The following is an 11289-nucleotide window of genomic DNA, read 5'->3' on the forward strand; positions in this document are numbered from 1 at the left end:
GCAGTACCTTGACAGGCATGCTCCCTCTCTCACCCATGGCACCAAACAAGGATGTTCGACTTGAGATTCTTTGATACTGTCGGCATCATACATGCGTTTTCTATTTTGATTACTCTACTTATAAAAATTAAGCTCTAATCAGATTATATGAGTTAGTTGGGCATGAGCTGCATGTTGTTTATGTATTTATGTAGTAACAACCTTGCTAGCTCATGCACAGCCATATTTTAGGAAAATGAAAAATGCATAGCATAACATAAACAGCTGGCTAGTGCCTGTATTTATTTGAGAGCAAACCGACATTATCAAGTGTAGCTTAGCAGTGAGCTCAGTGACCTCTTGTGGTGTGAAAAGGTTGATGTAGTTAGTAGTTTTGTGTTTGTCTTTCTTACTTAGTTGCTGTTTTAACATGCACATGACAATCAAATGAAAGTGCGTAGGGCAGAAGACAGGGCCACACAAAAAGCGAGGAAACATTCATTGTCATTTCTTTATTTCCATAACAAACCAGCGAATAGTTCCTTAGGTTCAGTTTTGTGAATAATGCACAAGGTGTTCTGCGTAAAACTGAAAGATTGTAGTGCTCTATTACCTATACACTATTTGGGTAGCCAAATGAACGATACTCCCATTAGCACTGTGAGAGCACAGAAATTTGCAGTCAAGAGGCCGCAGTGGCTCAGCCTCTGTGCCAAATGTAAAATTGTTCCAAAAGAAAACATGCATACTGGTGAATTGGGTGTGCATTCACATCTGCTATTCAAATCCACACATCACAAGTAATCTTTCATTCCTTGGCACATTTCTCACCATTGTACAGACTTTGTTTCAGCGCTCTGTGTGTGCAGTAATATAACTTGGTAAATCAAAGCTGCGGTTATTCAGTACACTGAAAGCAACTTTGCGTGTGGGTTAGATAAAATAATGCTCCTACATATGGGTCAGCTTAGTATTATCAGCCGTTTTGTTTACTAGTTCACTGTTACGCCTGAACTATACGGTGCCACTGGACAATGCTGTATCCCTGCAGGCATGCTAGAACAGCTTGGATATGCACAAACAATCCTTTACATCGCACTTAAATTAAGGTGGTGTAGATTTGCTGTCACAATGTGCTTGTAAGCATAACTGCCGAGCATTCAAAAAAGTGTTTGAAATGTAAGGGTGGATGCTCAGGTTTGCAGGTGTGACATTTTACATTTATAGTGCAAGGACACACCGATGAACAGGAAGGATACCCCACAAATCCTCGTGTTGTGACCTCGCAGTCACAATGCAAGTAGTTTTCAGTGGTGTTTAGCTATAAACATGTGAAGCAATCTGTAAATTCAAAACTGTATTATGTAAACTGAGACACCATGAAAAGCAACATAACACTACGGTGTACACATTTTTGTCACATCAGCTCTTTGTGGTGCAGGTCAAATATGTATACAAGCTATTTGTAGGAAGTAGGAAGCCTATCCAATATAAACAAGAAACTTGCAGGCAAGGTAATCACAACAAACCAGCTGAGACGGTGGTACTATTCTACTTGTTTTCGTTTGTGATAGCACAAGTGTTCCCACTTGTGCTGCTGGATGGTTGCGACTGATATGCTCGCGAAGGTTTGGGTCATTCACATTTCAAGAGATGAGTAACTGTTACATACGTAAATCATCTTCCTCTGCATGCAGCCGCTGTGGCTGGCAGTCGATCCCGTAGCCACATGCTTAGCAGCCCAACACCACAACCACTAAGCAATCACGGCGGGTAACTGCTCCTCAGGTTGTGCAATCTGTGTGGCTGTATCAAAGCACTGATGTAACACGTGTTTCAGTGGGGTCCAACTACAGCACAGAAGTTGTGGTGCAGCTCTTCCTAATGGCAACATGTGTTGCAGCTGGGATACAAAGAGTTTAGCCTTTGTATCCGATGAGCATATGGTAAGTGGAAACTTTCTTTCCACTTCTAAAAATTTTTGAGTATGTTCTAAATGACATGAGCCAATGTTGTAATGCTATTTTAATTTTTATAATAGCTGTACACGTTTGTGTACATCAAGTACACCATGAAATAACAGTCATCGGGGTATGCTTGAAAGGCACCTTCAGCATCTGCACTTCAAACCGCAGCTATGTCGTAGCCATTGTAGGTGAAACAGCGGTAGTCAACGCGAAATTGACCGCCACTTTAGCAGTTTGCATGCAAACACACATTCATGTGGTGGCATTGTTTATTTTGGTTACCTGGCCCAGGCAAGTAATGTGAATAAGAGAACAATTATGAAACATCATTAGCTTAGTGAGGCCCAAAATACTAATTCGGGTAACTATTAATAGCAGTAGTCGAGGGCACGCTTGAAAGGCACCATTAGCAGTCTGCACGTCAAAGCGCAGTCAAGTCATCGCCACTGTTGGTGAAACGGCAGCACTCAATGCGAAAATGACAGCCACTGTTGGCAGCTTGCATGCAAACACACATTCATGTGGTGGCATTGTTTATTTTGGTTACCTGGCCCAGGCAAGTAATGCGAATAGGAGAACAATTATCAAACATCATTAGCTTAGTTAGGCCCAAAATATTCAGTCGGGTAACTATTCATAGCAGTAGTCGAGGGCACGCTTGAAAGGCACCATTAGCAGTCTGCACGTCAAAGCGCAGTCAAGTCGTCGCCACTGTTGGTGAAACGGCAGCACTCAATGCGAAAATGACAGCCACTGTTGGCAGCTTGCATGCAAACACACATTCATGTGGTGGCATTGTATATTTTGGTTACCTGGCCAAGGCAAGTAATGCGAATAGGAGAACAATTATCAAACATCATTAGCTTAGTTAGGCCCAAAATATTCAGTCGGGTAACTATTCATAGCAGTAGTCGAGGGCACGCTTGAAAGGCACCATTAGCAGTCTGCACGTCAAAGCGCAGTCAAGTCGTCGCCACTGTTTGTGAAACGGCAGCACTCAATGAGAAAATGACAGCCACTGTTGGCAGCTTGCATGCAAACACACATTCATGTGGTGGCATTGTTTACTTTGGTTACCTGGCCCAGGCAAGTAATGTGAATAGGAGAACAATTATCAAACATCATTAGCTTAGTTAGGCCCAAAATACTCAGTCGGGCAACTATTAATAGCAGTAGTCGAGGGCACGCTTGAAATGACCATTAGCAGTCTGCACGTCAAATCACAGTCATGTCGCAGCCGTTGTTGTATTTGTTTATCTCACGGCAAGTAACGCCAATGTAAGCACAATTATTCACCCTGAATAGCTTTGCTAGCATTGTTTGTACTAAAAAATTCTGAGTGAAGTTGAATGTGTTTTATTGAGGCAATTATTTAATTCACAAGCCATCGGCATAGTGATCGACGGCCAGGTTCAAACAATGACATTTGTGAAGTAATAAATGGTGAAAGTTGCAAAAGCTATCAGTGCATTGCTTTGCTGGGCTCCATTTACTGAAAAATGTCTTTGCAACGACAAAAGCATCAGACAGGAAATGACACCCCACTGCACAATGTTATTCGTGTTGAACTTTTTTGCCATCATATGTGATGGGCAGCGAAACCATCCGTTTACTAAGACTGATTGCGTGAAAAATGCAACAGCATAGCAAGGTGTACTTTCACAATATGGCACCCTTTCATGTGCACTTCTGGCAAGCTGCCACATGCACTGATGCATAAACATGAACTGAGCTAAGAGGCTAAGTTGCTGTGCAACCCCCATGACGCTTTTAAGAAAATCTATCTCTAAACCTTTCTGTTTTCATAGGCGATGAAAATCTGTTTTGAGCAAGTTGGTTAATCACACTGCAGCAACAACACAAGAAGCAAGGACAGAAAACACAGCGAGTAGGCAGACTGAGAAGACGAGGTAGACCAGTGAGAAAGGTTTTAACGAGATGGAAGAGGCCTGCCCTGCCGTGTACATGAGTTAGTGCTTTGAATGAGATTGGTTTATGAAAATGTCTAATGACTTTCCTGAAAGAAAACTAGCAAAAGCAAATGCTAATATAATATAAAAGGACAGAAATAATGGTAAGCGCAAGCACGCATGGAAACACGCACGTATTCACACACAAATGCGAGAACTAAGAAGAACTCCAACGTAAAGAAATCAGGGAAATAGAAAAAAAAATTGACAAACGCAAGAAAACATACATTTACAAACAGACGCGGGTCGAGGTATTATAGGAGCGGGTTCACAAGCTGCTGTGCTTACCTTCTCATATGTTTTCTTTTTTAACCGTTCTCTTAATACTGTCTCGGGAAATTTTAATTGCATTCATGACATTAGTGTTCTCAGGCGCGTCCACATTTCACGACAGCGCTGAACGTCTTGACGTATGCAATTATAATGTTGTTCCCTAATTTCCCCCCACCGATAGAAGCATCTTTAACCGTGCAGTAACAACTTCTGAAACAAACGATAGATGTACGAAGCAGAAAAGGCCGGTGTGATAGGGCTTCTCTATCGGGCTACTACATAAGAAAACGCAATCGGCAACACTTATGCTCAGCTCACTTTTGAGCACACGAACATCGCGTAGTACGACCACTTCTACACCCAGTAACGCTGCAACACATCGCACATATATATCATGATTTGTAGCTCGCAAACGCACTTCATAACGGCAAGAGCACAGCTCGAACGTCGCGGTCACCACGGCGCATCGCAGCCGGCAAAACGGCTCATACGCAGTACAGCACACGCAGAATGGCAGCGATAACTAGGCGATAAAAACTTATCGCTACTGATCGTATCGTTACTTTTGGTAAGTTGCGAAGGGCTGGCGTTCACCACACCGCGGCAACGATCGGCATACACAGAGCAGAAACCAAACGTGTACGCTGGGTGCGCAAATCGGACGCTACTTATTTCGCTACGCCTTGAAGATGTGTGCTGCTCAGAATACATGTGTATGTGATGGAGTTCTCGTCTGCGACGCACACGCGAAGCATGGCACAAGAAATCACGAAGTCGACGGCTTGAAATATTTCTTCCGACGCTCTCGTAAACACAACACACACTTCCTGCGCTCCGTCTGTTTCTGTTGGCGATCGCACGCACTGATGAGGTCTGGAAGCGTACACCGGTTTGCTTCTTCCGATGACTATCTCCGTGGGTGCCACATATCTCTGGTAAAAATCACAAAAAGGAGAAAAAAATAGACTGTTTCTGACGCGGCTGTGGCCTAGGCCTTGCGTCCCCGCTTCACTTCGCTTCGAGCACGCGCCATGTTTGCTGTGACGACAGCCGAACTATCCGCCTCGGACCAGCCAATGAGAGACGAGCAGGCGGCCGGACGGGAAACTTGCGTCCGCTCTTCGCTCGCCAGTAGAGAGCTATCCGCACGCGACCGGACGAGGGCGGAACGGACGTGCGGAGCGACCATGTACGGGCCCTAAAAAGTTGCCGACTGAACGTCGGCTCCACGTATTTTTTATGCGAAGCATATTACGAGAGCTCAACCCAGCTCCTCAGGCGCGGCGGTGTCGCCTTGAATACCACGTGACACCGTGACATCACGACAGAGGAGAAGTGGCTTTGGCTCAACTCTTGCAAGATGGGCTGGGTGGGAATCGAACCAGGGTCATAGAGGAAGAAAAAAAGTCTTTTTCTTTCTCTATGCCAGGGTCTCCGGAGTGTGAGACGGAGACGCTACCACTGAGCCACGAGTACGATGCTTTAAAGCGGTACAAAAGCGCCTCTAGTGAATGCGGTGTTGCCTTAGAAACGAGCTGTTGCTAAGGCTCAGGCGTGCGTCGCTTGCAGGCGCACATTTCGTTGCCGCGCCGAACGCTGCGTTGCTCGACGCTCACCGCGTCCAATGCGGGGCGTCCAAGGCGAAGCAGAGTAACGCATGAGTTGTTTCTTCGTCTAGCCGAACCAAATATAGCCAAGCAAGAGCAGTTCACCCATAGAGAAAGGAGAGAAAGGGATTGAACAAGAGCGGACACTCGGCGAAAATTGGAAACAGGAAACACGTCACGCTATACTTTTAACATCGACGAATTGGGGTCGCGAGCATCGAGAAAAAAAAAGAATGTGAAATGAGATTAACAGAAATTGTTTTATTTTTTTTATTCTTTCCCGGAAAAATTAAAAATATCTGCGTATAAATTAAGTTAAACTTTGCAGCTTACTTTCGTTGCCTAGCGACAGGCGAACTGGCGAATGACGAGCCAAATGTTTACGTCATTCGTCAGCCTCACCGCCGAAGCGAGAGCGACCGGCCGCGCATCTGAGCGTTGGCCTGTTTGGTCACCCGTCTGACTGTTTTTCTATTTTGGGATTTAGCCTGGTTTGGTGGCCTCCCGGCGAATTATTGCGTTCATTCGGAACTTCGACAAGGCAGCACTGCACTATTGGACTACGGCAAGGTGAGAAACTTTGTTCGACAGTCTGCGACGCACTTCAAGCAATTAGGCTTACCGCCCGGCAACTAGGCTAGACTTGTGACGCAGTTAACGAAAAACAGCGTGGCCGTCGTGGAGCAGTTAATTTGAATTAAAGAATCGCACTGGGAGATGTTTGCGACGCTTCCTGTAAGCCCCAATATTGTTTTAACTAATTTCGGTAGTTTTGGGGCACGCTAGTCGCACAGGGTGCTGTGACGCAGTTTCGCGTGAACTGAATTTTACAGCGAGAAGTTTTGGCGCTTTCTCTGACTGCCAACATTATTGAAACTAATTTCATTACTTTTTGGGCCACCTTTCGAGCACAGTGGGTGCGCCTGGCGCCGTGACTCGGTTAGCGAAAATCAGCTCGGCCGTAGTGCGCGGTTAATGCACTGACAAGTTCATGGCGCTGTTCTTTCTCTGACGCTAAACATTGTTGAAAATTATTTTCGACACTTTTATGTTATGAGGCCCGCTCGCCGCGCCTGTTGTGACGCAGCGAAAAGCAGCTCGGTCGTGGTGACAGTTAGTTTGGCGCGTACTGAATCTTACTCCGACAAATTTGTCGCAATTTTTATGTCCCCGCAACAATTTAAGCCTTCTTTCAGTACCCACGCTTGTCGAAAACGCGACGAGCAATCGTCAAGAGTGATAACACGGGAGTGCGTTGCTTGCGCCTTTCAGAAAGCAGAAGTGATAAGCCAAGGAGCTCAAACGCCAGGAACTAGAAACTCAAAATTCTGTCTTCTGAACGGCACCCACGCATTTTGTCTTGAGTGCGAGTAGAAGGAATTCTGCGAGCGTCCAGCATGCTCTGGTTGAGAGCCTGTGTTGTGGCCACCTCTGTGTATTCGTAGCGTACTGTCGCGTCGTTTGTAGCCAAGTTCGCGAAACGCGCCGTTGCCCGCGCATTCGTGCCATTAAAGTGCAGGAAATAAGTATTGGGAAGAGGGGAATGTTTGGAATTAGAATGTGTTTGTGGTATGTACGGTATTGCTTGGGATGAGTCGGGTATTTTCTACGCCGTGTGTGTAAATATGAACTGCTTTTGTTTGTAATGCCACCCACTCACCACTTTCGCACGCTTCGCCTCTACAGGCATTATTCTTAGATGTTAATACCAAAATAACGCTTGTAATTTTTTTCAGCTCACGTCGTCTGGTGGAGCTTCCTGCGGAAACTACTGCTGCTTACCTGGCGCCACAACGCTGGATGAATGCACAAAAAGCCCGCGACGAGCATTTACAAAGAATAAAATAAACGTTAATTTTTCCACATTTCACAAGGTGTCTTGCGTCTTTATGAAATTGCACGTGGCACATATTCAATGGAGGCTTGTGAAGATCGTTCGCGATCAATTTTACTTTATAAAATAATTTGCACATAAATATTTAATAAATAAAAAATAAATATGTCAATAAATATTTGCTGCAAAAGCAAGAAAAAAAAAAGAACGGAGCGGGCGTGACGCGCACCAGCTAGAATTCAAAACGCGCGCGCACAAAACCGAAACCGGAAGTGTGCTTCAGGTTTTAACATCGACGGCTTGGTGCGCTGCAGTCAATTCGGCCGCTGGGCTCTATGGGAGTGTCCCCTCTTATGTTCACCAGGCTAAACAGTGATTCAACAACTAAAATAAAGGCTAGTATGCTTCGCATCCTGGGCTTAACCTTACCTAAGCCACAGCCATTTTTTTTGTTAGCATGAAATGTATTGCACTAAGTACATAACTACAATAATAACAAGCATTTTGCATGCTGCCACAGCTGATGCACACTGCCGAAGCACCAGACTGCAACTCTGGATCTTTTTTTAAATTCTTTTTTAATGAGTTTGCTCGTGTTGCTGCTTGGTTTCAACTCACGTTTCGCTAAAAGGCGGCATTTTTTGTTTCTCCGCATTGGTGAAACGCTTTGCACTGCTTTTAAACTGGTTCGCACGCAGCTGGTTCGGTTCGGTTCGACTGGGTAGGAGGTGTCTTTTTCGCATGAACCGTGGCAAGCAGAGATACCAATTAAATACTCTGTGAAAAATGCAAGAAAGAAAGAATACGACCTCATTGCGAAATATGAGCGCGAACGAACAAGCAATGTAAACGCGCATGTCTATACTTCCAACGACAAGCTGATATAGCCTCTGGCGACTCGGACTAAGGGGAGAAAAAAAGTAAAGGAAAATAGTCCAGAGGCAGGGAAGAATGCGGGCAAGAAGGGAGGACCGAGCCCAAGGCCGAGTAGCGTGGCCGGGAAACCGCAGTATGGAGCTAGGAGGGGAAGAAAAAAAAAAGAAAGAAAAATACAAAACGTGCGCAAGGGAAGGCAGGCGGAGAAGCGCGGGAACCTTTTCTTTTCGGTCGCTGTAGGCTGCGCTTGCGGCCGAGAAGCCAGCGGTGTCTGTCATCAGTGAATGTTGAATAAACGGTGCGATCTATCTGAGCCCAAGATGAGAAATTCAGAAACGCACCCAAGGCAGCACCACAAAAGCACTTGCATGCGGAGGAATTAACATGGATGCATACGCTATAGTGCGTCGCAACAAATGTACAGTTTAATTGTAATATATTTTTTAATCAGTATAGTCTTACCCATACAGCTTTGCCTAATTTACAAGTTTCTGGCTGAAAGCATGTAACGCCTTACATTAGGCAATATTATATAGGTTTCTTTTTTCTTGTCCGTCAATTGATGCTGTCAATTTATACGTTTTCACGTATAGCGCTTTCATATATCGCTCTTGCGTAAGAGGAAGGGCCTTCTCGACAATGGCACCACTTCCCGAATGGCAGACTGCGCGCTGCATGCAGGCGGCCACGAAACCTATAGCTCTCATCTAAAATAAAGGTTCGTCATTAAAATATACGACTCATGCATGTACTGCCTCAGTATACGAAATCGCATCCGTCGGAAGTCTCATTGTGGATATTTTATATATGAACGTTCGGTAGATATCCCGCACTTCTAGCTGGCACATATATGGAAAAAAAACAAAAAAAAAACACAGTCGTTTGACGTGATCGAACTTTCGGTTTCCGCGTTCGAATATATATGTTTTCTCGTTTTTATATGGGGCTATGATGCACTTACGTGCCAAATCGAGACCACCAAACGTCCGAAATGACGTCTAATTGATAAAGACATATACCATAATGCATAAACAAGGTTTACGCCTAAATGAGTATTTGTAATTAATGACATAATGTAGCGAATGGGTACAACCACACACAGAGACACACGTAGCTGGAGTGCCTGAATGCTGGTGTAAGTTGACCATTGAAATAATGAAATAACATTACTATAAAAGGAGGTGTTCTTTACTTGCTGCTACCAGCGTGAGCCAGACAACAGGCGACACAGGAGAGATACGCACTTAATATTTGCACCAATATAGCGCGAGTTTTTCCCCCGAAATTTCGAGCCTCGGAACGGGCCTCGCATTATATTCGGGTTTGTGACAGGAACATAACGTGTGCTATTTTTCTTTTACTTTATCTAACGCTGACATTTCACCGTGCGCAAGAGCGCGCGAGCTGGGAGTTCTCACTTAATTATCAGTTCTCAGTTAATTTTGCGCCGCCTTTATCCTCCCGGTTTAAAACGCTATTAGTGCCGCATCAATATGGTTACGGCGTATTAATCGAAACCTTGTGCAAGACGATCGGCGGTGATGTGCAGGCGCGCCAAGCGAGCGGCCTTCGAAGTCGCCCGGAGAATCGTCGCACAGTGCCTTCGCCGTATTCGATTCTATTACGGGTATTTCGGAAGTGCTGCCTGCCGAATAACTTTGGTCGCATGGGGGGCAGAAACCGTCATCGCCGACGGTGACAAAGAAGTCAGCAGTAACAACGAGTAATTTGGCAGGCACTCGTCCTTTCACGGCATTTTGCGACGGCAGTTTGCAGTAACGAGGAATAAATTGCGCCTTGCGAGCACCCGCTTTGATACGTCGTATAAGTGTGGCAGCAATGCTTATTTAGGGAACTTGTGAAGAAAAGGTTCACAATGGCCCGTTTTGCAAGCTTGGAATGGGCTGACTGGTAAGGCGAAAGTGGCTGGTTCCCTCAGGGCTCATACATCCAGCACAGGTAGTTTCTACAGATGTTAAGTCGCAAGTGTAAAAACCTTAACCAGGCATCCACGGGTGGCTTAAGCGTCAGGACAAGCGGCGACACTCTTTGAATTGGCAAGTTCATCTGAAACAGCGGCCTCAAATCCTTCACCTTCACAAGCAAGAAGTAACAAAAAGTCATCCACAAACCGGAAATCTTTTACAAACACTGGGGTATCAAGGCGGTTAGCATGAAGTCGGTCATTGCAAGCAAGAAAAATGTTGCAAGAAAAAAAATGTTAACTGACATTCTTCTTGTTTCCCATGACCGACTTCTCTCTAGCCGCCCCGATAACGAACGGTTCTCAAGGTTTATAATCCGATTGTGGTTTTGGCACGTGCAATTCCATAATTCAAGTAAAGTTTAGCACTTGTGCCCCGATGCGATGTGCCGTGTGAGGCGGTGACAATACTAACCTTCTCGGAGGTTATGAACAACGGCGCACCACAACACCTCGAGCAAACACGTCTCTATGCGTGTGCTGTGTGCTATGAAGACAAACAGTGGTGGTGCACGCAAGGTGACATTTAACATCAACTCACCACTCTCGTATTGCACTAAGCACTGAAAAAATGAAACATTCGCCATCAACGTCCCCACAGATAATGTCAAGCAAAGCAAACAGCAGAGAAAGGTTCGCTTGCGCCGGTTCCCGGAGTGCGTAGCATCCGCATAATTTTCCATAACCGCCTTTTCCAGCATCGCCGCCGAGCAGCGCCAGGATTACTCCTTGCGTTCTTTGATCGACCGCCTTTCTGCCATTCCACGTGGCCGATCGCTACACCTGTTTATGCTACTTG

General features: G+C 45.3%; 1 long non-coding RNA gene across 1 annotated transcript; it reads left to right on the plus strand.

The window, feature by feature from the left end:
• The first annotated feature begins 6161 nt into the window (after positions 1-6161).
• LOC139049937 (uncharacterized) lies at positions 6162-7661 on the plus strand. The gene is made up of 2 exons (XR_011508664.1): positions 6162-6366; positions 7533-7661. It is a non-coding gene; the product is annotated as an uncharacterized lncRNA (long non-coding RNA).
• Positions 7662-11289: the final 3628 nt, after the last annotated feature.

The sequence above is a fragment of the Dermacentor albipictus genome, chromosome 9 (genome assembly GCF_038994185.2).
Source record: "Dermacentor albipictus isolate Rhodes 1998 colony chromosome 9, USDA_Dalb.pri_finalv2, whole genome shotgun sequence".
NCBI lineage: Eukaryota > Metazoa > Arthropoda > Arachnida > Ixodida > Ixodidae > Dermacentor > Dermacentor albipictus.